Here is a 25,595-nt window from a genome sequence, read left to right on the forward strand (position 1 = left end):
AAAATCTTGTACTTAAGATTCGAAATTTCGGAGTTCTGGCGATTTTTCGAAAATGCTACTGGAAACGAGTTTGCTCCAATAACCATTTTACTTATAAAGGGTTTTTCAATTGGTGCGGCTCGATTTTGGCGCCCTGTGGCAGCCATTTTGTTTTGGTGACATCTGTCAAATCTTTTGTTTATTATTCATTTATTTATGCCAAATCATTATGGCAAGTTATACGATTGAACAGCACGTTCAAATGATAAAACTTTATTATCAAAATGAGTGTTCATTAACGCAAACGTTGCGCGCATTGCGCCCATTTTTCGGTAGACGTGGTGGCCCTTCCAATTTCTTATGGCCCATATTGAACCATATGGACCTAGACGACATGTGGTTCCAGCAGGATGGCGCTACGTGCCACACAGCAAACATCTACCCGCCCTTATTGAAAACCCCTTTATATGTTTCTTCGCTGAAATTAAAGACTTTAACTCAGACTATGGTTAGTTCTAACCGAAGGAAGCACTGTAAGACTCAATACTTCCAAGAAAACATTTTTCGGGAGTTAAACCCAATAGGCTTATTGATTATGGCCCCCGTCACATTTGAAATGGTGGTTTTTGATCCCTCGAGCGCTTCCGATCTATTCGTGGCCAGAAAGATTTTGCAACCTTACAAGTTTGTGTAGTTGCCCAGCGGTCGCTGAGTTGACGCGAAATCCAAGACCAGACCGCAGATAGTTAACGGGATCAAACCGGTACACCAAAAGAAAATATCATATATACGCGTCAATTATACATTGTCCGCCCTATGCAAAAAGCAGGAATGTGCAATTTTTTCAATTTCGAGCTAACCGGTTAAATTGTTTAATCTACATATGGATATTCCATGTGATACCAAAACCCTTCAAGGAAACCGCATATGATTTTTTATATCTGAAACAGTAATTTCTAATTTTTTTAGAGCAATAAACTTTCAGAATTGGATTTTCCCATATTTTCATTTTTACGCATTTACACTTCTGCCATGAGTACCTCCGCCATTGCTTGTGTATTTGTATTTTAGGAATTTTATAGAAATAATTTTGGTATCAAGTTTTTCTTATTAACTTAGCTAAATATCATCGGTTGTGTGACAATTACAGCTGTAGACTGCAGCTGTCTAGTTCAGAAGTGCCAAATAGGATTGGCATACAACGACATTTGCAAAAATTACAACTCTTCCGGTGATTAATTTTGCGCCACATTATATAATACATCAACATTTTTATTTGAAATTTCCGACACCTAAATGAATGAATGAAAAAATCAATTTTTTTAAACTTAGTTACTCCAAACAAAGTAATATCGGTCAGTCGATAAGTTCGTGCGTATTTCACCCATAATTTAATCTTTGCACGATTTTTGCATACAAAAAATTATTCGCGGAATATAACGGAACTATTTATATTTTCTTTGATACATTGTGCATTCAACAAGTGATTTTAATCGCTCATAGAAGTACGTGTTGTTAAAAAATAAAATGGAATCTTCGATCGGTAAAGTGGTAAAAATGCAACAACTGCTGCTGCAGTAATAAACACTGTTCACGGAGAGGATACCGTGAGCGTGTGGACTGCGCAAAAGTGGTTTTCAAAATTTCGAAGTGGTAACTGCGACGTGGAGGATGCTCCGACGCCTTGCTCGAAATCTTGGAAGCTGAGCCAAATTTGACAGTCGATATGATAGCTCAGAGGTTAAACTCAACGCATGGAACAGTTCACGGGAACCTGGTTCAGTTGCAAAAGGTTCTAAAGCTGGGAAAATGGGTTCCGCATAAACTTTCCGTCGCCAACCTTCAGCAGAGAGTGAATGTGTGTTCTCAGCTGCTGCAACGACTTCAAAATTAAAGTTTTTCGAACCGTATCGTTACTGGTGATGAAAAATGGGTCCTTTACAATAATCCTGTTCGCAAACGCCAATAGTTAGATAAAGATGAAATACCAGAAACGACCCCTAGAGATGGCCTTCACCCCAAGAAAATTCTCTTGTCTATTTGGTGGGATGGCCGGTATTGTTTATTATGAACTTTGGGAACCAAAACAGACGATAACTGCTGATTATTATTTCCATCAGCTATCAAACCTGAATGAGGCACTTAACAAAAATCGACTGTCTTTAGTGAATAGACGCAAAGTTTTGTTTCACCACGACAACGCAAGACCTCATACCGCGAGGCAAACATTAGGCAAGCTGAACAAGCTCGGATGGGAGCTAATGTCGCATCCACGATACTTTCCGGGTATTGCACCTTGTGATTATCACCTTTTCCGTGGACTTCAGTCCCATATGAGTAAGAAGAACTACTCCCCAAAAGAAGCCATAAAAAGATATCGAAGCGTATTTTGGCTCTAAGGACAAAACATTTTTTGAGCAGGAAATTAAAAATTTGCCTAAACGTTGGGAAGACATTGTAAATAATGAAGGAAAATATATTATTGATTAATAAATATATTAATCCATCCTCGAATCCCAAAAAAATATGGTCGGAGATTAAAATCCTAACGGGTTATACTCGACGCTCCGATATCTCTCACATTCACACAGACCAGGGACCTATTTACTCACCACAGGACATCGCTGAAAAGTTTGCGCAAACATGGTAATCTTATTCCCATAACACTAACTTCCCCTTCAAGTTCAACTCCCTGAAAAATCGAGTCCTGACGGAAAACTACTGTAACCCATTCCCCTGCCCAAAAGCCCAAATCATTGAATCTTGCATTACAGTTAATGAACTCGACTCAATCATTTCAACACTTACGGGCAAAACTCCTGGTGCCGACAGAATATCCTATCCTATCCTCAAAAATATCCCTTATCCCCTTAAAAGTAGACTTGTAAACCTGTTCAACCAAATTTTAACCTGCGGAACTTACCCTCAACAATGGAAAGTTGCCACAATTTTCCCCATCCCAAAACCCAATAAGTCCACCTCCTATGTAGAGAATTATAGACCAATATCCCTCCTTCCCTGTATGTCCAAAACTCTAGAGAAAATACTTTCTACCCGAATTATGTGGTACGCCAAAGCAAAGGGACTTATAAACCCCCACCAATTCGGCTTTCAGAAAGGGTTGGGAGTTATGGACCCCCTAATCTACTTCGAACATTTCGCCTCTTCAGCCTTGGCTGCTCGAAACCACACATCCGTATTGAGCTTGGACTTCGAAAAAGCATTTGATAGAATAGGAGTACATATAGTTCTTGATGAGCTGAAATGTTGGAAGATTGGTACCAAAATATACAACATTGTTAAATCTTTTTTAACAAATCGGAAGTTTGCCGTTTATAAGCACAAATCTCAAGTATACAACCTTGATAATGGTATACCTCAAGGCTCACCCCTTTCTGTAACTCTCTTCACAATAGCCTTCAACAAAGTGAGCTCCATAATCTCTTCTAATCCACTTGTTGACTACTTCATATACGCAGATGATGTTTTAGTTTTCACTAAAATAAAAGACCTGAATAAAGTCAAAAACGTATTCGTAAAAATTTTAAGTGATATCAACGTATGGTCTGAAAGTTCTGGTGCCAATATTTCAGCAAATAAATGCTCCACATTCCAAAAAAAGATAAAAATCTAACATACAAAGAACACTGTAAATCGGTCAGATTAAGCTTATTCTCTAGATTAAATATTATAAAATTTGTATCTTCTAAACATTGTTTGTGTCATACGAATTCACTTGTAAATATTACAAAAACCCTTTTGTTATCAAAAATCGATTATGGACTGCCGATATATGGACACTGCGCCAAGACCCACATCAAACTACTCCATGCTCCGTACCACATCGCAGCTAAAAGAAGTATTCGAGCTTTCCCAACCTCGCCAACAAAAGTAGTACTTGCAGAGGCCGGATTGCCTGATATTTCCTCCAGAATTGCACGTAATACTATGATGTTAATTCCTAAGTTGTTTCACGCCCGAAACGACCTATTGCTTACACAAGTTAAGACCGTCATTGAAAAAAAAAATTACAACGAACAAACCTTCCACCATAATGCGTTGCTTAACCCTATCGAAACGGCTCCATATCATATCAACTCCGTCATTGGTTGAAACAGCAATATTTCCGACTTGCTGCTATCTTACACCATCACTTATTAATGTATCACAAAAACAAACCAAAGACTCTACCAGCAATAGTGAATACCAACAGTTACACAATGCAGCCCTTGAGCCTTTCAAATGTGATTGGGACATAATATATACGGACGGATCGAAATCCGGCACCAGTACTACGTTTGCCGTGACAAATAAGTTTGGTGCCACCATTGCTGTATACTCCTTGCCCTCATACTGCTCGGTATTTACAGCCGAAGCCGCTGCTTTACTTGAAGCAGTACTTTTTGCCTCTCGCTATGGAAGGAAAACTGTAATTTGTACCGATAGTAAATCCGCCATCAAAGCTGTTTTCAACCAATTAAACGATACACCAATGATCATGAAAATTCGCAACGTTCTATTTCAGTACACCAATCAAATTAAGATAATGTGGGTGCCCGCCCACGTAGGTATACATGGTAATGAAATGGCGGATAAAAGAGCAAAAGAAGCCAATAGAGAAACTCTGCATATGGCTGACTACCTTACCGAAAAAGATATACGCAAACTTGTAAATAAGCATCTAAGAGAATCGTTTTCAAGTGATTGGCGCAGTTTTAGCCATTACTAATATACAAAAGCCATAATCCCACTGGCGGAAAACCTACCTACCCCACAAGCTCAACATGTAGGAAGATAACCGTATTCGCGCGTCTCAGGATTGGTCATACACTCGCAACTCACGTTCATCTCTTGAATGGCATCTCCCGACCAAACTGCGTTCACTGTGGATCTCCTGATTTCAACGCGACTCACCTCCTCGATTACTGCCCAAATTTACAACCAATCAGATCATCGATATTTGATAACAACAAACCATCGGATTATCTTGCACAAACAGTAGACCGTCATATAGAGCTGATTGCAAAATTTGTTACACTTTGTAAACTTAATATAGTATAACTCCATAATTTTTTTCTAACAATAAAAAACAAATGTATACTTAACAAAACTTAGTTTTAAGAGCCTGGACTTAATATGCCCAGCAGTTATAATGTCCGTTTCTAAATATTTTTATTTGCCAGAAATGTTAATATTTTCTTCTTTAGTTATAAATTCTCTTAACTCATATTAAATGATCTCTATATAGTTATAATAAATATAAATTAATTTTTAATTAAGCCGAAGGCCCTGGCAGCCAGTGCTTTAGTACTTAAGTGGAACAATTATTTATAATTGTTTTTCTTTTAAATAAATAAATAAAAAAAAACCTTAAACATCTTTTTTATTAATTTTAAAACCACCTTTAAAAACACACGAACTTATAGACTGACCTGGTATCTCAATATCCGAATAGGAAATATGCCCTTTTTTGGAAATTTTTTTTAAATTTTTCATTTTAATTTCTCTATTTATTTAAATATAAAATTGAACTACTATAGGGACCCTGAAAAAAATTAGCTTCCGAAAATTTCCAAACAATTAGAAAAAAAAAAATTAAATCATATACAAAAAAAAGTCCACCTATTTTGTTAAGAACACTGAAAACTCCCCTAAATTGAAAAAAATCTATTCAATTTTTTAAAAATTTTAAAGAGAAAAAATTTAGTTCACTTCTATTTTAATTTCCTTTTACAAATGTCCAAAAAATGATATTCTATGTTAAAATAAAAGAAATTTACTAATATAGGGACTTTATTATTTCAATAGGCTCTGGAAACCCCAAAATATAGTGGCCTTATTATTTATGGAGTTCTCCCTAAATTTAAAAAATGTTAAAAATAGGAAACTAAAAGAAATTTTCTTTATAGAGACCCCGAAAACGTCACAAAACTCAAAAAAATGTTTGAACTAAATACAAAAAAATGATATCTATTTTTTATCAACATTTAAAAAAAAGGTTCAAAATCAGAAAATACAAAAAAGTTGAACTATTTTGTTATAGCTACCACAAAAATCCTACAACATTAAAAAAAGTGTAAAAATCAATAACAAAAAAATGTTTAATTTTTCATAGGAACCCCGAAAGCATCTAAAACTTAAAACACTAATTTTAAAAACGTTATATATACAGGAAGCCTGAAAACCCTCCTAAATTTAAAAATGTTAAAAATCAGAAAATTTTTTTTCCTTTTTTGCCTTTTTTTATGGACCCCGAAAACTTCACAATAAAAACAAATTAAATGAAATGTAAAAACTTAAACTTATTTTGTATAGGAACCCTGAAAAATCTCCCTAAATTTAAAAAATGTTAAAAAGCAGAAACTGCAAAAAAGTTTAACTATTTTTTGAAGGGGCTACAAAAATTTTGCAAAATTCAAAAAAAAAGAAACTTTTAAAAATCAATGACAAAACAATTTTAACTTTTTTTTATAGGGACCTTAAAAAATGCAAAAATTAAGAAAACATTTAAAATTCAAATACAAAAATTTAGCTATTCTTTACAACCTTAGGGTGACCCTCCAAAACCAAAAAACGAAATTAAAAAAATCTATAACAAAAAAATGTTAACTTTTTTCTATAGGCAACACAAACACCTTCCAAAATTAAAAAAAAATAAAAAATCAATAACAGAAAAATGTGAACCATTTTTTACAGGGACCACAAAAACCCTCTAAAAACTGTCAAATCAAATAAAAAAATAAAACATTTAATATTTTTAATAAGGACCCTAAAACTCGACTAAATAAAAAAAATTAAAAATAAAATAAAAAATGTTTATAAATTTTTTTTGGTATAGTTTTTTGGATGTTTATTTCATTTTTTGGTAATTCACAAAAAAAAAATGTATGGGAAAGCAAATTCGAAGTAATTTTCAAAGAAGCGGTGGCGCTTTTAAGTATTTAATAAGCAAAAAAAAGGAAAACCATAGGCGCTTAATATTTTTGACCATAGAGCACATTTAAGGGGTTATATACCTTGTGTTTTTCAAAAAAATCAAAATAAATTTTATTTCTTTATCGTAAAGTACAATCCCTTGAGAACATTTTCCAAAAATTTCATAGAGATCTGAGCAATAGGTCGAAAGTTACAGCGTTTTAAATTGTGCGTCGTCACGTCCTGAGCGTACGGCCTCATGCGGCGCTTGAAACTTTAAACGCGATTATCTCAAAAACGTGTTTTTCCAAAAATGCTTTTGCGGTGGACGCGATTGCAAAAAAAGTATTCAACCGATTTTTATAATTTTTTTTTTAAATTGTTCGTAATTGATGTCGCCTCTTAGTGAACGATCAACTTTTTATGTATAAATTTTTATTTTGCAGATATGAATTTTTTAATGCCAATTTTAGGACTGTAGAAGTGGAGTTTTTTAAAAACATGTTCCTATTTTCACAAAAATCAAAATATTTAATATATTGATCGTTCACTAAGAAGATATAACCCTATACTAATGAAATCTTTTCGATTTTTTGATTTCAGTTGACTTGGTGGACTTGAATCGCGTCCACCGCAAGCCTCTTCCAAAAAAAGGGTCTTGGGGGAAAACGCCATAACTCCGCCATTTTTAAATATTTTTACACAAACAAAGCCTTTTTTTTTTCTTTAAACATTGTAATATCCAATAATAAAAACTTTTATACAATAAAATTATTGCTACATATCTTTAAAAAAAACCCAACTTTCGCTAATTTCACCGGACCCTTAAGGCGTAGGGTGAAGAATTTGGTTTTTTGGCAAAATAGTGTCAAATTTTTAGAAGGATATTCCCGGTACTTTCGATTCTACAGCCGTTACGTCAGGTAGAGTCAGATTCGTCACGCGACTGGTGTTGTCAAAAAAAAAAAAAACAGTTCAACCGAATTGTCTGAAATTTTAATACGTCAATAGCTATCGTCCGTACTGGAATCATATTGAATGAGGTTGAATTAGTTTTAAAGGTGACACACAGATGGCACTATTTATTACTTTATCGCGTTGGCAATACTGAATATATATTCATGACAAAGCCTCATCCCTAGGCTTTGTTTATCAGTATCTGTCATTTCGCTGAAGTATAAACAACGCAGTGTTTTCGTGCTCCGAGTATGTCAACTTTCGTGCCGTCGAAACGCAATTTGCGGGAAGCTTTGCTTTTCTGCTTCAATTTGAAAAAAAATACAGGCCAAGCCCGTGAATTGCTGCAGGAGGTCTACCCAGACCATACTCCGTCGATTTCAACATGTGAGTACTGGTTTCGACGATTCAAAAGTGGTGATTTTCACACCGAAGACAAGGAGCGTCTTGGCCAGCCCAAAAAGTTCGAGGACGCGGAATTGGGGGAATTGGAAAACGAGGACTCGTGCCAAACCCAAGCAGAGCTTGCTGAATCATTGGGCGTTGATAAATCAACCGTTTGCAAGCGTCTAAAAGCGATGGGAATGATCCAAAAGCAAGGACATTGGGTCCCGTACGAGTTGAAGCTGCGCGACGTCGAACGGCGACTTTTTACGTGCGAATTGCTGATCGAGCGACAAAATCGGAAGGGTTTTTTGCATCGGGTGGTGACTGGCGACGAAAAATGGATCCACTACGATAACCCAAAACGCAAAAAATCATGGGGTTTGCCCGACCACTCATCAACGTCGACGGCCAAGCAGAATATTCAGGGCAAGAAAATCATGCTCTGCATTTGGTGGGATCAGGTCGGCGTCGTATATTTTGAGCTGCTCCAACCGGGCGAAACAACCACGGGGGATCGTTACCGACTGCAATTGATGCGTTTAAGCCGGGCATTGAAAGAAAAACGGCCGGAAACGGTAAAAAGGCACGACAAGGTTATTTTGCAACATGACAACGATCGGCCGCATGTTGCTCAACCTGTCAAAAAATACCTTGGAACGCTTGGCTGGGAAGTGTTACCCCACCCGCCGTATCGTCCAGACATAGCTCCCTCCGATTATCATTTGTTCCGGCATATGAGTCTCGATTTGGCGGACCAGCGGTTCTCCTCGTACGAGGCTACCAAAATATGGGTTCAGTCATGGATAGCCAAGCAGCGGCCAGAATTTTGGAGAAACGGCATCCGGAAATTGCCCGAAAGATGGGCGAAAGTTGTAGCTAGCGATGGCCAATACTTCGAATAAAATATTTTGTACCGTTTTTTCACAATAAAGCCCCAAATCTTCGAAAAAAACCTTTAAAACTAATTCAACCTCCATATTATTTCTATTATTTCGTAGTTTCTATTAATAAACTGAAAAAACCGAACTTTAGAGTGTCATTTTGTCAATTTTTTTTATTCTAGTAGTAGGACATAGCCACTGTCATTACTAATTTCTTTGGTTCTTGTGTTTCAGATGAATAGAAGAGCCAAAATGGACAACACCGTCTAAGTCCAATATTTCGGGAGGGGCTTCAGCGCCATTTATTTTTTTCATTTTGGTATGTAAGAGTAGTTAAGTTAAAAGCCTAAAGAATTGAGATATCGTTTTTCTTTTTCTTTTATTGTAAAAAAAATCCTGAAAATACCCTAAATATAAAAACAAATACCGTTTCATTTATCTGTATGTATTTGTAAACAAGATTAATAAAGAATTCTACTGAATTTTGCATTCATACAAAAGGGTGGTTAAATTTCAAGGGCCGATGTTGAATGTGAACCACACCTAATTAACGGCATAGAACCTCAATTATGCCTCAGCGTCATCGAAAATTTGGACCATCGGATGGAGGTAGGCCGCCGTGGTCGGGGCGGCCATTTAGCCGATAATTGAGCTATACCAATATTATCATAAAAAAAAAGAAATGCCAATAATTTCCTAAAAAAATTGTTTTTTATTCAAAATCAACACCGGCCCTTGAAACTTAACCACCCTTTATATAGGAATTCGTTAGTTGTTAGTTTAAAACAATTCTGTAATTTTCAACTAAATACTTATTGCTTCGATACCTCAATATTTTCAATCTCAAATAAAAACTTATTCGCCGTGATAAGTGAAAAATTTAATTTTATTGCCATAAGCGGGAAGCTGACTAGCTATTCGAGATTTTTTCAATTTTCTTACAGTATTTATAGCATTTATAAGTGAGAAATACTGTATATGCACATACATAGCTCGTGCTTGCTTCTTTTGTCTCAACATCTTCTGCCTAACTTAACTTATTTTTCAATTTCGTATTTGAAATCGATTTCTTGCTTTCTTTTTAATTTTTGTTGTTTCTATGCCTTTTTTTTGTTTTTTGTTCATCACGTCGGCAATTCTTATCTGTGCATATGGACGTGCAAAGTTGCAAAATCGAAACTAAGCCAAAGCATTGGGAGTAGGCAAGCGAAAATTCGCCTGCTCGATGTGCTGGCAGCAGCTGCGGTTCAGTGAAATTTCCGCCATTTCAAAAAGATAAAATCAGTTAAGGCACCTTCTTTGAAAACTGCTTTAGCAAAATGTGTTTTGTTCACGTCAGCTGCACCCGTCCACGAACGTTTTGGGTAGTTTGGCCATATTTTATATCCTAATGGCTATGGATATTCTTCGCCTGCTTTTATTTAGTGCATTTTTTATGGACGACGATATTAACAACTGATTGCCTAAAAAGGCATACATACAGAACAGAAAGTAGCCACACAACAAAGTACCCAACTAGTAAGCCAACAGACCAGCAAACCAACAAACCAACAGACCACTTATCTAACAGTCAAAAACACTCAGTCGACCCAACAAATTTTACATTCACCCAATTGATCACCTAAACATCCATTCATTCTGCTTGTCGCACCCTCTTTTTCTCTCTCCGTCACGCTCTTGAAACCACGCGCTTTTGTAGCACCCATTTATAGCGCCGTTGACCGCACCCATTCGTTCATGCATCAATATGGAACCTTGACCGCTCATCGGCCTCCCCTAAACGTGCCATAATTTTGCTGTTTCCCTTTTCAACTAAGTTTTATGATCCGCTGAATTTCACGCATTAAGTATTCACACAGAAACAAACAATTTTTTTTATATTATTTTGCGGTTTTTCTCCAGTAACTGTAAATGTACATATTTAGAAAAGTTTGTTATGTAATAAAATTGTAATAATTAGTTAAGAGCTTTAGCGGTGTATGCTGGTTAGTTATATCGCATAAAACGGGTGTCTTTTTAGGCTTTCATAATTTGCTATAAACATATCTGCCAAGCCAGCGGCCTCTAGTGGTTAATGTTTTTTACATTCATGTCTATTAATTTGACTGAGCCAATCATTGACCCTGTCGGAAAATTCGTTCATGCCGAAGTTGTTAACCCTTCGTTAGGCACGTGGATTTTTGTAACGTGGTTAGGCACGTGGTCTACAATCGTAGACCATTTTAATATTATGACTAAAAGTGTTATTCATTTGTGTTTCTTAATAATACTTCATAAGAATATTCTGTGATTTAATGTGAGGAATATAAACTCATATTTTCACTAAAATATTTGTGTATCTTCTGTAAATTCAATAAGAACATGAATGTATGTGTTTTTTAACATTTATTGCAATTCATAAAAGTTTTTTTCTTATAACTAATGGACGATTTACAGAAGAGTTTTTATTATTCGTAAAACTCAAAATAAAAATATGTAAAATTCACTTCTTTGAATAAAAAAATAAAAGTTCAGTACAAAACTTATATGTTGTGGCTTCTGAAAACTGCTTATATTTCCTCACTGAGACATTCCGTGCAGCTTTCCCTCATATGATTTTTGCAAGCAAATCTGCCGCATTTAGTACACGACTTTCGGGATGATTTGTTCATATTGCGAGGGCAAATATGACAACGTCCGACATTGTTACTTGGTGATTGAGTGGGTTGTGGTGCAATGCTTGGGATGCCAAGAAGACTGTGGGCTCGCTGCCTCATTTCCCTGGGTAGTCGAGGATTCTTTGATCTAACTTCAATTTGTGGTCGAATGAGCTACCAAGCGCATTTTTCAAGAAAATCACTTGGTTTTTTTCATCATTTGTTTGCTCATCTATTGCGTTATCATGGTGCATAGATGATATCAGGATCACTGACCGGTTTTTTGGGCAGTACGACACTAGTATACAATTTTCTTGGAAACCAAAAATGCTTGACTTTTCTTTACGATTCTTCCTGGGAAAGAATTCTTTGGGAACTTCGCGTTTATTTTTTCTCACAGTTCCCAAATATGTAAGCTTTTTCTTTAGCATCCATAGCACTTTCTTCACTACTTGATAGTTCGGAGAGCGGATTTTTGCTGCTTTCCAATCGTTTTTTTTTGGAATCAGACATAATATTATCTGAAACTAATTAAATTAGCACACTGTTGTAAAAAAATATAAGCAAAACTTAACTGAACTTAATTCAAATATTTAATATATCAAGTAATATTGCCGCAAGAAAAAGTAACGTCGTTAGTCACGTGGTCTACATATGTAGACCAGCACTGTTCAGACCTTAATAAAATTTACAACTGCACGTCAAACCCGCACTGAATGCAATGATTGGATAAAGAGATTAATTATAAACAGCTATTAAAAAGCTTAGGTAATTTAAGAGACAAATTTAAGGAGTTGCACGACTTTGAAAAGACGTGGTCTACGATTGTAGACCACGTGCCTAATAAAGGGTTAATTTCTAATGAATTATGAAGCGTGCATTTTACATCGCATTTGTCTTACGTCAAACCGCATTTGTCATTTATATCAATTATGTCCAATTGAATCCCTTTGTGCTAGTTTCAGCCCATCACATCATCGGAGAATATTTTTTGTGTGGCGCGATAACCTTTAAGCCATTTTGGCAGAGTATAACAAAGCGCTCCAGTCGTTCAATTCTTGCTCTTACTGTCACCAGTTGGAAAACATCAAATGAAGCCAAGACCTTCTCCACTTGATCTTTCCAATGCAAAGGGGATTTCTTCTGCCTCTGCTACCCCTAGCAGGTACCACATCGAATAATGGCTGATTTATAATAATTGGCGCTTAGCCTCTTCATTGAGTATTTGGCTGAGCTCCTTTCCTTATTTGAATTAAAATGTGACACAAAACGACGGTATTGACTGTATTTACACAGTATGTTCAATAAATAACAGAACTTTTTATTTAAATCTAGCTATCTATTAAACTCTGATCATATTGAAAAGGTACAAGCGTCAGCTTTCAACCGTAGCCAACTTCATGTAAATCGTTTGACAGGTTAAAAAGTTACGCGCATCTTTTTATTGACAGTATGTTTCGTGCTTGTGTCGTAAAAATACAATGGAGCAAAGAGCAAATATTAAATTCTGTGTTAAACTTGGAAAAACATTTAGTGAGACGTACGAATTGATACAAAAAGTTTATGGTGATTATTGTTTAGCTCGTTCATATATATTTAATTGGTTTAAACGATTTAAAAATGGTCGTGAGGATTTGAATGATGATGAAAGACCTGGTCGTTCAGAAGCAAGTAATCGTGCTGAATTGGTAGAAAAAGTCCGCGAAATCATTGCTGTTGACGGAAATTTCACTGTAAGAATGTTGGCTGAAGAGTTAAATTCATCTACTGGTACTATTTGGAAAATTTTAACTGACGATTTGTGTAAAAGAAAGGTTTGTGCACGCTTTGTTCCACACCAATTAAATGAAGATCAAGATATCGCTCGTGTAGAGCATTGTAAAGACATCATTTCAACAGCTGAAAACGTTCCAGATTTTCTTGATTCGATCGAACTGGTGACGAAACATGGTGTTTTAAATAGACCCTGAAACTAAGCGCCAATCTGCAGAATGGAAGACGAAAGGGTAGCCAAAAGGAAAGAAATTGCGTTTTGAGAAGTCAAGAATCAAAACAATGTTAATAACGTTCTACGATTCCAAGGGTATTGTACACAAGGAATTAGTTGCCGAAGGTCAAACTATTAATGGAGAATACTATTTACAAGTTTTACATCGTTTGTGGTCAAGAATTGTTCGTGTAAGACCTGAATATCCAGAGGGGAAACAGCTGTTTTTATTGCATAATAATGCACCACCTCACAAAACCAAAAATGTTCGTGAGTTTTTGATGCAAAAACATATTTGTGTCATCGACCACCCTCCGTATTCTCCTGATCTATCACCATGCGACTATTTTCTGTTCCCTAAATTGAAAACTGCCATGAAAGATGCGTTTTATGATGATATTCCAGTCATTAAAGCAGCCGTGACAGAGGTGTTAAAGAACATTCCCTTAGATGACATAAAAAAGTCCATGCAGAAATTGGTTGATCGTTCTGAACGTTGTATTGAGTTAAATGGAGACCATTTTGAATAAAAAATAACTTTCAAACACAGTACGATACGTGTTTTATTCTACATCTGAAAAGTTATGTTATTTATTGAACATACTGTGTATACTGATTTTTCAAAAGCGTTCGATAGAGCATCGCATATAATTTTAATAGATAAACTTCTATTTCTGGGCTTTCACTCAGTTGTCTTAGGTTGGCTACGATCGTATTCATGTAATAGGCAACCAAGTATGAAAAGGGTGTTTTTTTAGAGGTTAGGTTTTTAAGTTGGCACTACTTTTTTCGTAGACAGCTGTCTCTTGATTTATGCTCAGTTTAGTTTGCCATTTCATAATAAATAGACTTACACCTGAACAACGTTTGCAAATCGTGCAAATTTGGGCCCAAAACGAGATGGCCACCGATCCCGATTTTCACAAGAAAATTTTGTTCAGCGATGAAGCTCACTTTTGGTTGAATGGGTATGTCAATAAGCAAAATTGTCGTATTTGGAGTGAACATAATCCACAAGCCATTGCTGAGACGCCGTTACATCCTCAAAAAGTCACTGTTTGGTGTGCTCTATGGGCAGAGGGAATCATTGGTCCATATTTCTTTAAAAATGAAGAAATGAATGAATGAATGAAATGAATGGAGAGCGCTAAAGAGCCATGATTAATGACTTTTTCGTGCCTGAATTGGACGATGTTGATGTGGACGACCTTTGGTTCCAAAAAGACGGCGCTACATGCCATACAGCCAACGCAACAGTCGATTTATTGAAGGAAACTTTTGGTGAGCACATTATCTCGCGCCGTGGACCTGTAGCGTGGCCTCCAAGGTCGTGCGATATAACACCGCTGGACTATTTCTTGTGGGGCTATGTGAAGTCGCTTGTCTACGCAGATAAGCCCGAGACGATTGACGTCTTGGAAGAGAATATTCGGCGCGTTATTGCTGACATACGGCCCCAATTGCTGCAAAAAGTGGTCGAAAATTGGGCCTCTCGGCTGGAATTTATTCGAGCCAGCCGCGGCGGCCACTTGCCCGAAATCGTTTTTAAAACATAATGGCAAACCCTTATCTTTATAATAAAGCTAAATTCTTGGCCATAACATTAAATTATAATAAATAAATAATTGGCGCGTACACTTCTGTTAGGTGTTTGGCCGAGCTCCTCCTCCTATTTGTGGTGTGCGTGTAGATGTTGTTCCACAAATGGAGGGACCTACAGTTTCAAGCCGATTCCGAACGGCAGATATTTTTATGAGGAGCTTTTTCATGGCAGAAATACACTCGGAGGTTTGCCATTGCCTGCCGAGGGGCGACCGCTATTATATTAGAAAAATGTTTTTATTAATTTTGCTTTCACCGAGATTCGAACCGACGTCTCTCTGTGAATTCCGAATGGTAATCACGCACCAACCCATTCGGCTACGGCGGCCGAATACGTTTTATTTCATCTTGAAAACCTAACCTCTAAAAAAAAACACCCTTTACAAGATGTAATTCAAAATAAATAAGACTGGCGTCATTCAAAGGTTTTTGAAGGCGCCATCTATTTAATGAGTTAGTGCGTTGGAAGTTACATCCCTAGCTGACTTCCATTGAAAGCTTGGTGACATTCTGTGCAGTGGAAGCGAAGTTATTGCGTCTAAAGGGTCAGTATGTTTGTGTCATAGGTACGAAAATGAGTTTCGAACAAAGACCTAACATCAAATTTTGTTTCAAACATTTGAATTGATGAAAAAAGTTTATGGCGAGATAACAATCATATCTCGTGCCAGACTTCATGAGTGATTTACACAATTCAGAATTGGTCGTGAGGACATAAATGACAATGAACATAAAGGCCGCCCAAAATCAGTAGTTACCGAGAACTTCATCGAAATTGTTCGTAAACTTATCAAAAATGAATTGAAATCATTGTTGAAATTCATGGAATCGGAGTTGAATCCCTCCGAAACATCGATTTATCGCATTTTAACTGATCGGTTGGGCTTACGAAATGTCTGCGCACGTTTCATTCCGCACAAGTTAACTGAAGACCAAAAATTGCTCAGTATTCAACATTCGAAACACCCCATTAAAGAGGTGGGAAGAGACGAGAATTTCCTTTACAACATTGTAACTGGTGATAAAACGTGGTGTTTTCAACATGAACCCGAAACTAAGCGTCATAGTGCCGAATGGAAGGCCGGAGATGAGCCACCACCCAAAAACTCGCGTTTGGAGGATTCAAAAATCAAGTCGAGCTCATTTGGTTTTACGATTCTAAGGGAATTGTCCACAAGGAGTTTGTGCCAATGGACCAAATCGCCAATCCAATTTTTTATCTTGACGTTATGAAACGCTTGCTGCATTGCGTTCGTCGATTTCGCCCTGATACCGCGAAGGAGGAAGCTGGCGCTTAGTGTATGATAAAGCACCATCTCATCGATCCACTCTTGTGACTGATTTTTTGACTAAAAATCGCATTTTAACCATCAATCTCTTACCGTATTCATCTGATATGATTCTCTGTGACTTCTACCTATTCGGAAAATTGCATTTGCTCATGAAAGGAAAACGTTTTGCGGCTGTAGAGGCCGTCCAAAGGGCTTGTACTGACAACCTGAAGGACATTCCGGTCAATGACCTCAAAAACTCTTTCGAAAAACTTTTAAATTGCGCAGAAAAGGTTATTGAGGCCAGAGGGAACTATTTTGAATAAATAAACTCGAAGTTATCACAACAAAGGTCGTGTCGTTCTATTTTAGTTCAGTCTTGTTTATTTTAGACTTCATCTTGTATAAGAAGGTATAGTTCGAAATTTGCACCCCCTTATACTCTTAAGTTGCTATTTAGACATTACATTAGACTATGCCGCGTTTATTTGGAGGCCTCACCACCAATTCTCTATTGACAGAATTGAACGAGTTCAAAAAGTTTTTCTTAAGTATGCTCTCTCTTCCCTTAATTTCTCTGATCCTTTTCAATCATATCAATCGCGCTTACTTTTAATTACTCTGAAACAGTTAGAAACTAGAAAACCGATTTTGTCGCTGTCTTTTTTGCTAAATACTATCAGGGTGGGGAATTGACTGTGCCTATCATCTAGAAATCTCTAACTAACAGGGTCCTTACGTAATATATATCCGTTCCATTTGAGTAGGTTCAAAACAAATTATGCCTGTCGTGCTTCTATTGCTCGTTCTCTCCATGAATTCAGTGAGATCTCGAATTCGATTTTACATTATCTAAACTACGTTTTTCTGCTCAATTTAACTGCTTCAGCGCCTTTAGCGAATTCTCCTTAAAGGCCTCTATCGACTCAAAGTGGCGTCCGCGGAGTGGCAATTTAAGTTTTGGGAAAAGGACAAAATCACTTGGGTCTAAATCCGGTGAATACGGTGGTTCTTCGATGATATTTGGCGGGTTTTTGGTTAAAAAAGTTTTCACAATATGAGCTTTGCGAGACGGTGCGTTATCATGGTGCAAGATCCAGGGGTTTTCTTTCCACAAATTGGGCCGTTTCCTATGCATACTCTCTCAATCGTCGCATAACTTACAAAAAATATTCTTTATTTACCGTAAAACCATTCGGAGTGACCACCGAGTGCACAATACCTGCATAATCAAAGAAAACGATAAGCTTGACTTTCTCTTTTGATCAACTTTGATGTGGTTTTTTGGATACTGGCTCATTTGGATAACGCCATTCAGCCACATCAGCCGCCTGTTGACCAGTTTGCATGTCAAACTTTTATACCCACGCCTCATCATCTGTTATGATGCGCTGGAATTGGGTTAAGGTTCGGTCCAAATTCACTTGCTCAATCATGTTTACAGCCACCTTCTTCCGATGAATTTTTTGAAAGAAATTCAACTCTCTTGGAACGAGTCGAACGGTGACACATTTCATGACCAATCGATGGTGTAGAATGTTGCGAATTGTTTCGTGAGACACGCTTAGGTCACGAGCTACCTCTCTCAAGCTTGAGTGATGGTTTTTCAGCACTATTGCTTTGACTTTGTCGACGTTTTCAACCGTTGAAGACATTGATGGGCCACCAGATCCGGTAAAATATTCCACGACTTTTCGGCCCTCTGCAAAAGCATTGTATCACTCGTAGACCCGTGTTTTTTTATAAAGCACACTCGCCATAAGCTTTCTGCAACATTTCCAATGATTTAGCACACGAAATCCCATTCAAAACACAAAATTTAAGACAAATTCTATGTTCGATATTTTTATTCATAAGGAAAATGGCGAAGTGCACCTGCCTAAATGCCAAAAACAAGCTAATTCACAGATCACGCTCAAACTCTGCGGCACTATTGAGGACAGTCGTACCACCATTCTAGCAAAAATTAAAATTTAGACACGCACTTTTTAAATGAACAAATTCCGATATTGTTTTGGCAGAATGTGCGTCGCAGTGTCTAAGTATTGATAAACAAGAAAAGGCTTTGAATTTACAAGCTACTCCTACCAAAGCCAAATATGCGCCACTTCATTAATTTGTTTGTATTTCATTTGAAAAAAAAATATAAATTTTTTTATACTACTAAAACATACACCCGTTGTTCAGGGTGGCGAGCAGTTTTGGTTGGCTGTGGTTGAGGAAATGCCGGTTAATTGAGTTATTGCACGTCAAAAGAAATTATTGTTGACTTGACATTTGAATCGCCCATAAATGTGTTTACTTCAAACGATATTATTATACACCTAATTTCATTCAAAACAACAACAAAAAGTGAATGTAACAAAAACAAAATGAATGCAAAAGTGGAATCCTTAAGTAAATTAAGTGAAATGAGTTGTAATGTGGTTATGTTTGGGGGAATTAGTTTATAAGGCTAATTAGGTAGTCTTGAAAAATTTGATTAAAGCAAAAACAAAACAAAAAAGGAAAAAAGCACAAGAAGTTGTTGGCTAATGCAGACAAAATAAAATACCAAATATAATATTTCGAATCAAACTAACGAAAATTAGACTGACCCGCATTTGACGCCGTTTTCACGTTTGATTTTTATGAGCGGCTATTTTTGAAGTGCGGTAATAGAAATGGGCAAAAAGCAGTTTCTGTATCTACACTGGAGCGCCCACAAAATTTGCGTGATTTGTAAAAGTATTAAACTTTTTCGCTCCTCGCGCAATTTCGAATGGCGTAGGTGAGGAAAAATAAACTCTCAAATAAAATCTTGGCAGCGGTTGTGGGAAAAAGCCATACCATTTTTATTTAATGCCTAAAAATTTGCCACGAGATGGTGCGTGTAATTAAACACTTCTATTTCTGAAATAAAAGATTTAAGGAGATATAATAATATAGACATTTTTATGGAGAAGAAAACCTGGTATATTTCTCTGATAATAACTTTTGCCCTATAAGTGTCCGTTCTTGAGATTTGAAGTGGTCAAGGCAAACATTCTTTAAAACTGATTTTGTAAATATAAATATTTCAAAAATAGTGAATTCGATAAGCATTACACAATAGGCTAATTGGCATAGTTTCATTTTTGAATTTATATGCATTTTTACAGCCTTGGAGGAATCTCAAAGTGAAAAAATCATTAATTAAAGTTTTTCAAAAGAAAAGAACCAAGTAAGGAAGAAAGGACTTTGGACTAAAGGCTGACGAGCAACAGTGCCTAATTACGTTCATATAACCGCTCCAAGCTACTGTTCAAATTCACCAGGCGTGTGATTTTTAATCTTGCAATATCCGCAGAGGTACCGAAGAAATGAGAGTCTAGATGTCTAAATATTTGCCCGACGAAAGCAAAGCAGTTCAGAAAACGATTACGGGTTGATTCCACTTCATCCTCCAGACTGTTTCTGCAGTAAGAACTTGAAGTAATCGCAAGTCTTACCGCATGTACACATAACGGAGAATGTGCTGAAAGATATACACCAAATTCGTCTCTCTTCTACCCGTGCACAGAAAGATCTCGCGACTTTGCACGTTTTAGCATTAGCCCAGTGCTTGCTGAGTTGACGCGCGGCTCATGTTTCCAGGAATAGACCACAGATTCCCAATATTGCCCCAATCGTCTTGTTTTGCGATAAAACTGTCTCCAGGCTCCTTTGTCTATCCAGCTCAACAGCCCAGCAGTTTCCTTATACGCCACTATTGCCGGTAACCCAGATGAGCCCTAATATAAAAGTATTCGGATCCAATAAAGAGAGAAGTCAGATATTCCGCGTCTAGTTTCGAACGCATAAACAACAAGAAGCTTGGCTAGTGGAGTAGATATTAACGCCCTTTACAGTAATTACAAAAGTAAGCAATCAATCCACTGCTTCCTTAATTGCGGGTAACTCCGCTTGGAAAACATTACAGCGGCTTGAAAGCCTAAGTTTGAGTTTGATGAGGAGTGGTTCCCAACTGAACCAGGTGCCTGTGAACTGTTCCATGCGATGAATTTAACCTCTAAGCTATCATATCGACTGTCAAATTTGGCCCAGCTTCCACGAGTTCGAGCAAGGCGTCGGAGTTAAGGACTTCAGGACGACCAGCGCGCGGGGCATCCTCCTCGTCGCAGTTACCACTTCGGAATTTTGAAAACCACTTTTGCGCAGTCCACACACTCACGGAATCCTCTCCGTGAACAGTGCTTATTTCTGCAGCAGCAGTTGTTGCATTTTTACCACTTTTATAAAAATAATACAAAATATGCCTCTTATACGCGTTCGAAGATTCCATTTTATTTTTTAACAACAAAGAAAATATAAATAGTTCCGTTATATTCTACGAATAATTGTTTGTATGCAAAAATCGTACAAAAGTGAAATTATGGGTAAAATACCCACACACTTATGGACTGACTTGATGTAATATGTACGTCACAACAAAAATACATAGAAAAATATTGTTATACTAGCATCCATCATCTACAGGAATTTCACCAGTGGCTGAAATCCTGAAAATATTTAATCTCGAACGGGTATTATCCGTAAAGAAAAATTAAATTACAAAATTAACTTAAAAAAGAAACTCAAATCACTGGCCACTGAAGGAATTACCCTTGATTATGTGCTTTTCTTACTTCTTTTATTCATTCTCCGCAATACCAGCACGTTGTTGTTGTTCTCAACTGGCACCCAATGCCAACAGTAATTGGGTTCTAGAAACTTGAAAGCCTTGAGCATTGTGCAGAAGATTAACTCGCACACCTCTGCGTTTGTCAGTGCGCGCGGAATATTACGTATACGCACTGTTGCGCCGTCCATTCCAACGCACGTACGAAATTGTGAAATGGCTAAGCCAAACATATTTCCCATATGATGCCGGAGTGATTTGGCTGCTATTTTCTTGCGTTCTCTCTACATTTAAGCGCCCCAACACTAAGACAGCGGGGATGATGCGGAGATGATGCGGAGATTTTCAATGACGGCGTCAAAGTGTCGATAGAAAAAAAAAAATGTGGAGATTAAGAATGGAAGGCATGGCATAGATGATGAAGAAATGAAATTAAAATTGCTGTCCTGAAATATGCTTTCGTTATGGTCGGTGATCGCTCTTGGTTTGACTGTCACGAGCTGTCAATCGCACTGTATATACGCACATACGTGTAAGTATATGTGTATGTAGTATTCTCGTATAAATATCTATGGGTGTGCGTTCGCTTAAAAGCAATCAAAGCCATGCCGCCAAATGCAAGTTATCGACGTAGTTGGTTGTCAGAACCTCCCTCCGCAATCGTTAAACACTCAACTGCCTTGCTCGTCCGTTGTCTAGCATTCATTTATGCCTCACTTATTGTTCACTTAGCGTGAATCCGTGTCATTTTCGAGTTGAGCTGAGTGAAAAAGCGGAAAAGGCAGAGATTGCAAATAGTAACCGGGGCAAAAGTAAACCCTATGCAATTTCACATTTCACCGCCGTTATTACATTAAAGTGTGATTAACATTTAGAGCATCCGCATCAGCAGACCACTGTAAATACCTATGGGATCCCCCAAACGCAGAGTACTGAGTGCTGGGCTTCAATTGTACCGCGCTTAGCATTTATGGCTTAGCTTCCGTATTTCATTTCATTAAGTTTTACTTACGCGGACGTCGACGTCGATTGTGCCTTTAATTTTCGCAAACGCCAGCACAAATTACATTATCAAATGGCGCATCGCTAGTCAAGCGCAGAACATGAGTGTCGCACACGCCATAAACTTTCATATCTCGGGAATACTCATTGGTGGGTTTGGTGCTTCAATGAATGTGCTGGTTGATCGTCAGATGGAGTGTGATAAATTTGAAATTTTCGCTTTTAGAATTTCGCATTGTATACTAAAATGTTACTCTCCCAATCACTAATCAAATTTCTTTCCATTCAAAGTTAACTAATTTGTGCTTATACAGCAGTGCCACTGTCTCCTGCTGAGTCAATGGAAGCGAGTGGTTGGCCGGATTATCGAAACAAAAAAGAAAATATTGAAGAGAGTAAACAAATTAATAAAATATTGGAACCGTAAAAGCAACCATCGGAAAGCGATGAACTACGACCATCGAACCCATAGTTTTTTCGGGTAATATTTTTAACATAAACGCACGTCAAATGTAGATATGCCCATATAAAGAGGTGAGGTTTGGTTTGAGGAGAATAAATTAAAAATATTAACTTTTTGTTGTTAAAAATTCTCAGTAATTTACTTGGGTTCAAGGATATTATTTTCATGTATTTTTTTGAAGATAATATCACCTTAACGAGCAAAATGTGCTCTTTCCTCGTTATTTTATTTAACACTGCCCAGGGTTTTGGGCAATATGGCGACTATTTCACGTCAAAAGTCGGCCTTCAATTAGCCACCGTATGCTCTGGACTTCAAGTAACTTCTCAACTAGTAATCTGGTGTCATAAAATCGAGTGATCGCTTGATCTGGGTGGCTAAATAAAAGTGCGACTATTTCGTATTAATCGCTCCGGGAAGACTGATTGTGCCTTTGTGGCATGTTTTTTTCTTAGCTGTCATGCCAGAATATAGCTGTGGCTCTTGAGACATTTCAAATCGTATGATATATACAATCAGAATAAAAATTTGCTATATTTTATTCTATTTAAAAATTGTATTCACGAGCAGGCACATTTTTTTCGCAATAATATCTTTTTTATAGCAAACAAAAAAAAGCAAAAAACAACAGTGTTAGTTCGCTGAACTGCACAGAGAACGCAAGAAAAAAGTAGATAATCACTCTAGCACCATATGGAAAATATGTTCGCCTTAACCGTTTCACAATTTCGTTCTTGCGTTAGAATGGACGGCGCAACAGTGCGTATACGTAATATTCCGCGCTCACAGACAAAGAGTTGAAGAGGTGTGTGAGTTAATCTTCTGCACAATGCTCAAGGCTTTGAAGTTTCTAGAACCAAATTACTGTTGGCATTGGGTGCTAGTTGAGAACAACAACAACGTGCTGGTTTTGCGGAGAATGAATAAAAGAAGTAAAAAAAGGTTAATAAGCTAGGATAATTCGCTGATTTGATTTTTTAATTTGATTTCTCTTAAGGATAATACCCATTGAGGGGTAGACTTTTTCGAGATTTTTACTAGTGTTAAATGTATTATTTTTTATTATAAAGTAATACTTTTTTATTTTTGGATGTTTTGGCATTGACAGTACTTATGGGAGTACAAAACAAACTTTTTGGTCTCAGTTTGGCTTAAGAATTGGAGTGCTAAGTTTGATAGCTTCAATATACCGTTAACGTGTTGCCTCGGGTCTCAGTTTGCTATTCTGTTGTATCGTTCATACTAAAATCAAAATTGCTTCGAACGCCTCGTATGTTGTGGTGTGCCAGCTATCGTGCGTATACCGTCTTTTCCGAAAATAAGACACTGCATTTCTTTCGTTGTTGGTCCAAAAGACGCGCTAGGGCTTTTTTTCGGGGGAGGGCAAAAATAAAAGTATATTTCTATATATTTTTATTTAATATTTATTTTACACAGAGTACAGAAATTGAAATTTATTCAATTACAGTCATATCATCTTTTTCTGGAACATCGTCTGAATTATATTCTGATTTTGGGTTCATCACTCTCAGTTATTTTGCCCTATAACTTTTTAACCCACTTCACAACTTCTTGTAAGCCTGGTTTTACCAAATTACCTGAATGATTTCTCACCATTCTGTTTTCAATATATTCATTGATTTCTATCTGTAAATGATCCCTGAATGGCTTGTTTATTGCTATGTCAATCATCTGGAGGTAACCAGTCATTCCTGCCGGAATCATTATTTGATCAATCTTTCTATCAGTAAGAATGTTTTCTATGTCTTTAGCGCGGTGAGAACTGGCTCAATCCCAAACTAGTGAACCTCCATTCTGGCCCTTAAAAAGTGGAAATCAACCCACTTTCTTACAACTGCTTGGGTGCGCCTGGCTTTTTCACTTCAATGACATAAATTCCTGAAACACGTTAAATCTGCTATTTACCTTTAGTGATTAAAAATGGCGATACTTTCTTGCCGTCTAGACGAATCGCCCAAATACAGGTAACACGTGCACTATCGTAATCGGTAAAAGGAACGTAAATTGAATTGAAAAGGCTTTGTGTTGAGCTCCTTGCCCTAGGAATACCGGTCTCATCCATAGCAATCATGTTGGAGAGTTGGTATTTCGAAAAATCGATACCATTAAAAAAAAGTTTAAACGCAAGTACACCTTTAACAACTTCATTGTCTTCCAACTTAAACAATGTTGTAGATCTGCTTAGAGATAGTACATATCGTTTACGGAAGTTGTCCAATCAGTGTGACGATGCTTTGAATTTTTCTGTGGGTATATCAAATTCACTTTCTGTTTCAAGGGCAAAGTTTTGAACATCAGCACTGTGCACAACCAAATCTCTCCTGCCTGCAATTCCCTTCCAGATCCAATCTTCCAACTCAGAAAAAAAACGGCTGCCGCCCTAATCCAATTTTGCGTTTTTTCTCATCAAAAAGTTCCGAAAATTATGCTAGGGCTTATTTTCCGGGGATGTCTTGTTTTCGGAAAAAGGCGGTAGGAAGAAGTGACCTTTGGCTACATGCACTAGAGCCAAAGACATTAATTGATTACATTTATTGAAAACAAGAATACAGAAATTATTGAATATAAGACTGATTCCGTAGCTATAAAAACTACGACAAGTCCTAATGGAGGTGTTGTCTTACCTCTGCCACCACGTTTTTCCCCTCCACGCAAAATGTATTGCGGCTTATCAAACTTGCCTTACTGAGCGGAAAATGCTAAATATTTTTCTAAGCTGGTGCAATAATCGCATTAAGAGTAATAGAAGTTATGTTCTTGTGTTTATTAATTACAGTTCTTTAATTCATTCAACTTTAAATATAATATTGCCATATAAATTTATAACACCTTGCGACAAAGATCACCTTTGTTCG

At 37.0% G+C, this 25,595-nt stretch overlaps 1 protein-coding gene across 3 annotated transcripts in view; it reads left to right on the forward strand.

Moving 5' to 3' along the window:
• The window catches only part of LOC128860399 (serine/threonine-protein kinase BRSK2), a 138,037-nt gene that overhangs the window by 35,444 nt on the left and 76,998 nt on the right, over positions 1–25,595 (forward strand). Inside the window, exon 2 of one of the 3 annotated variants that reach the window (XM_054097914.1) lies at positions 9,354–9,438. The exons of the other annotated variants lie outside the window; for them this stretch is intronic. The gene's annotated coding sequence lies outside the window, so the exon portion shown is untranslated. The remainder of the gene's footprint in view (positions 1–9,353; positions 9,439–25,595) is intronic. 3 annotated transcript variants of the gene reach the window in all.

This window comes from Anastrepha ludens, chromosome 4 (assembly GCF_028408465.1).
Source record: "Anastrepha ludens isolate Willacy chromosome 4, idAnaLude1.1, whole genome shotgun sequence".
NCBI lineage: Eukaryota > Metazoa > Arthropoda > Insecta > Diptera > Tephritidae > Anastrepha > Anastrepha ludens.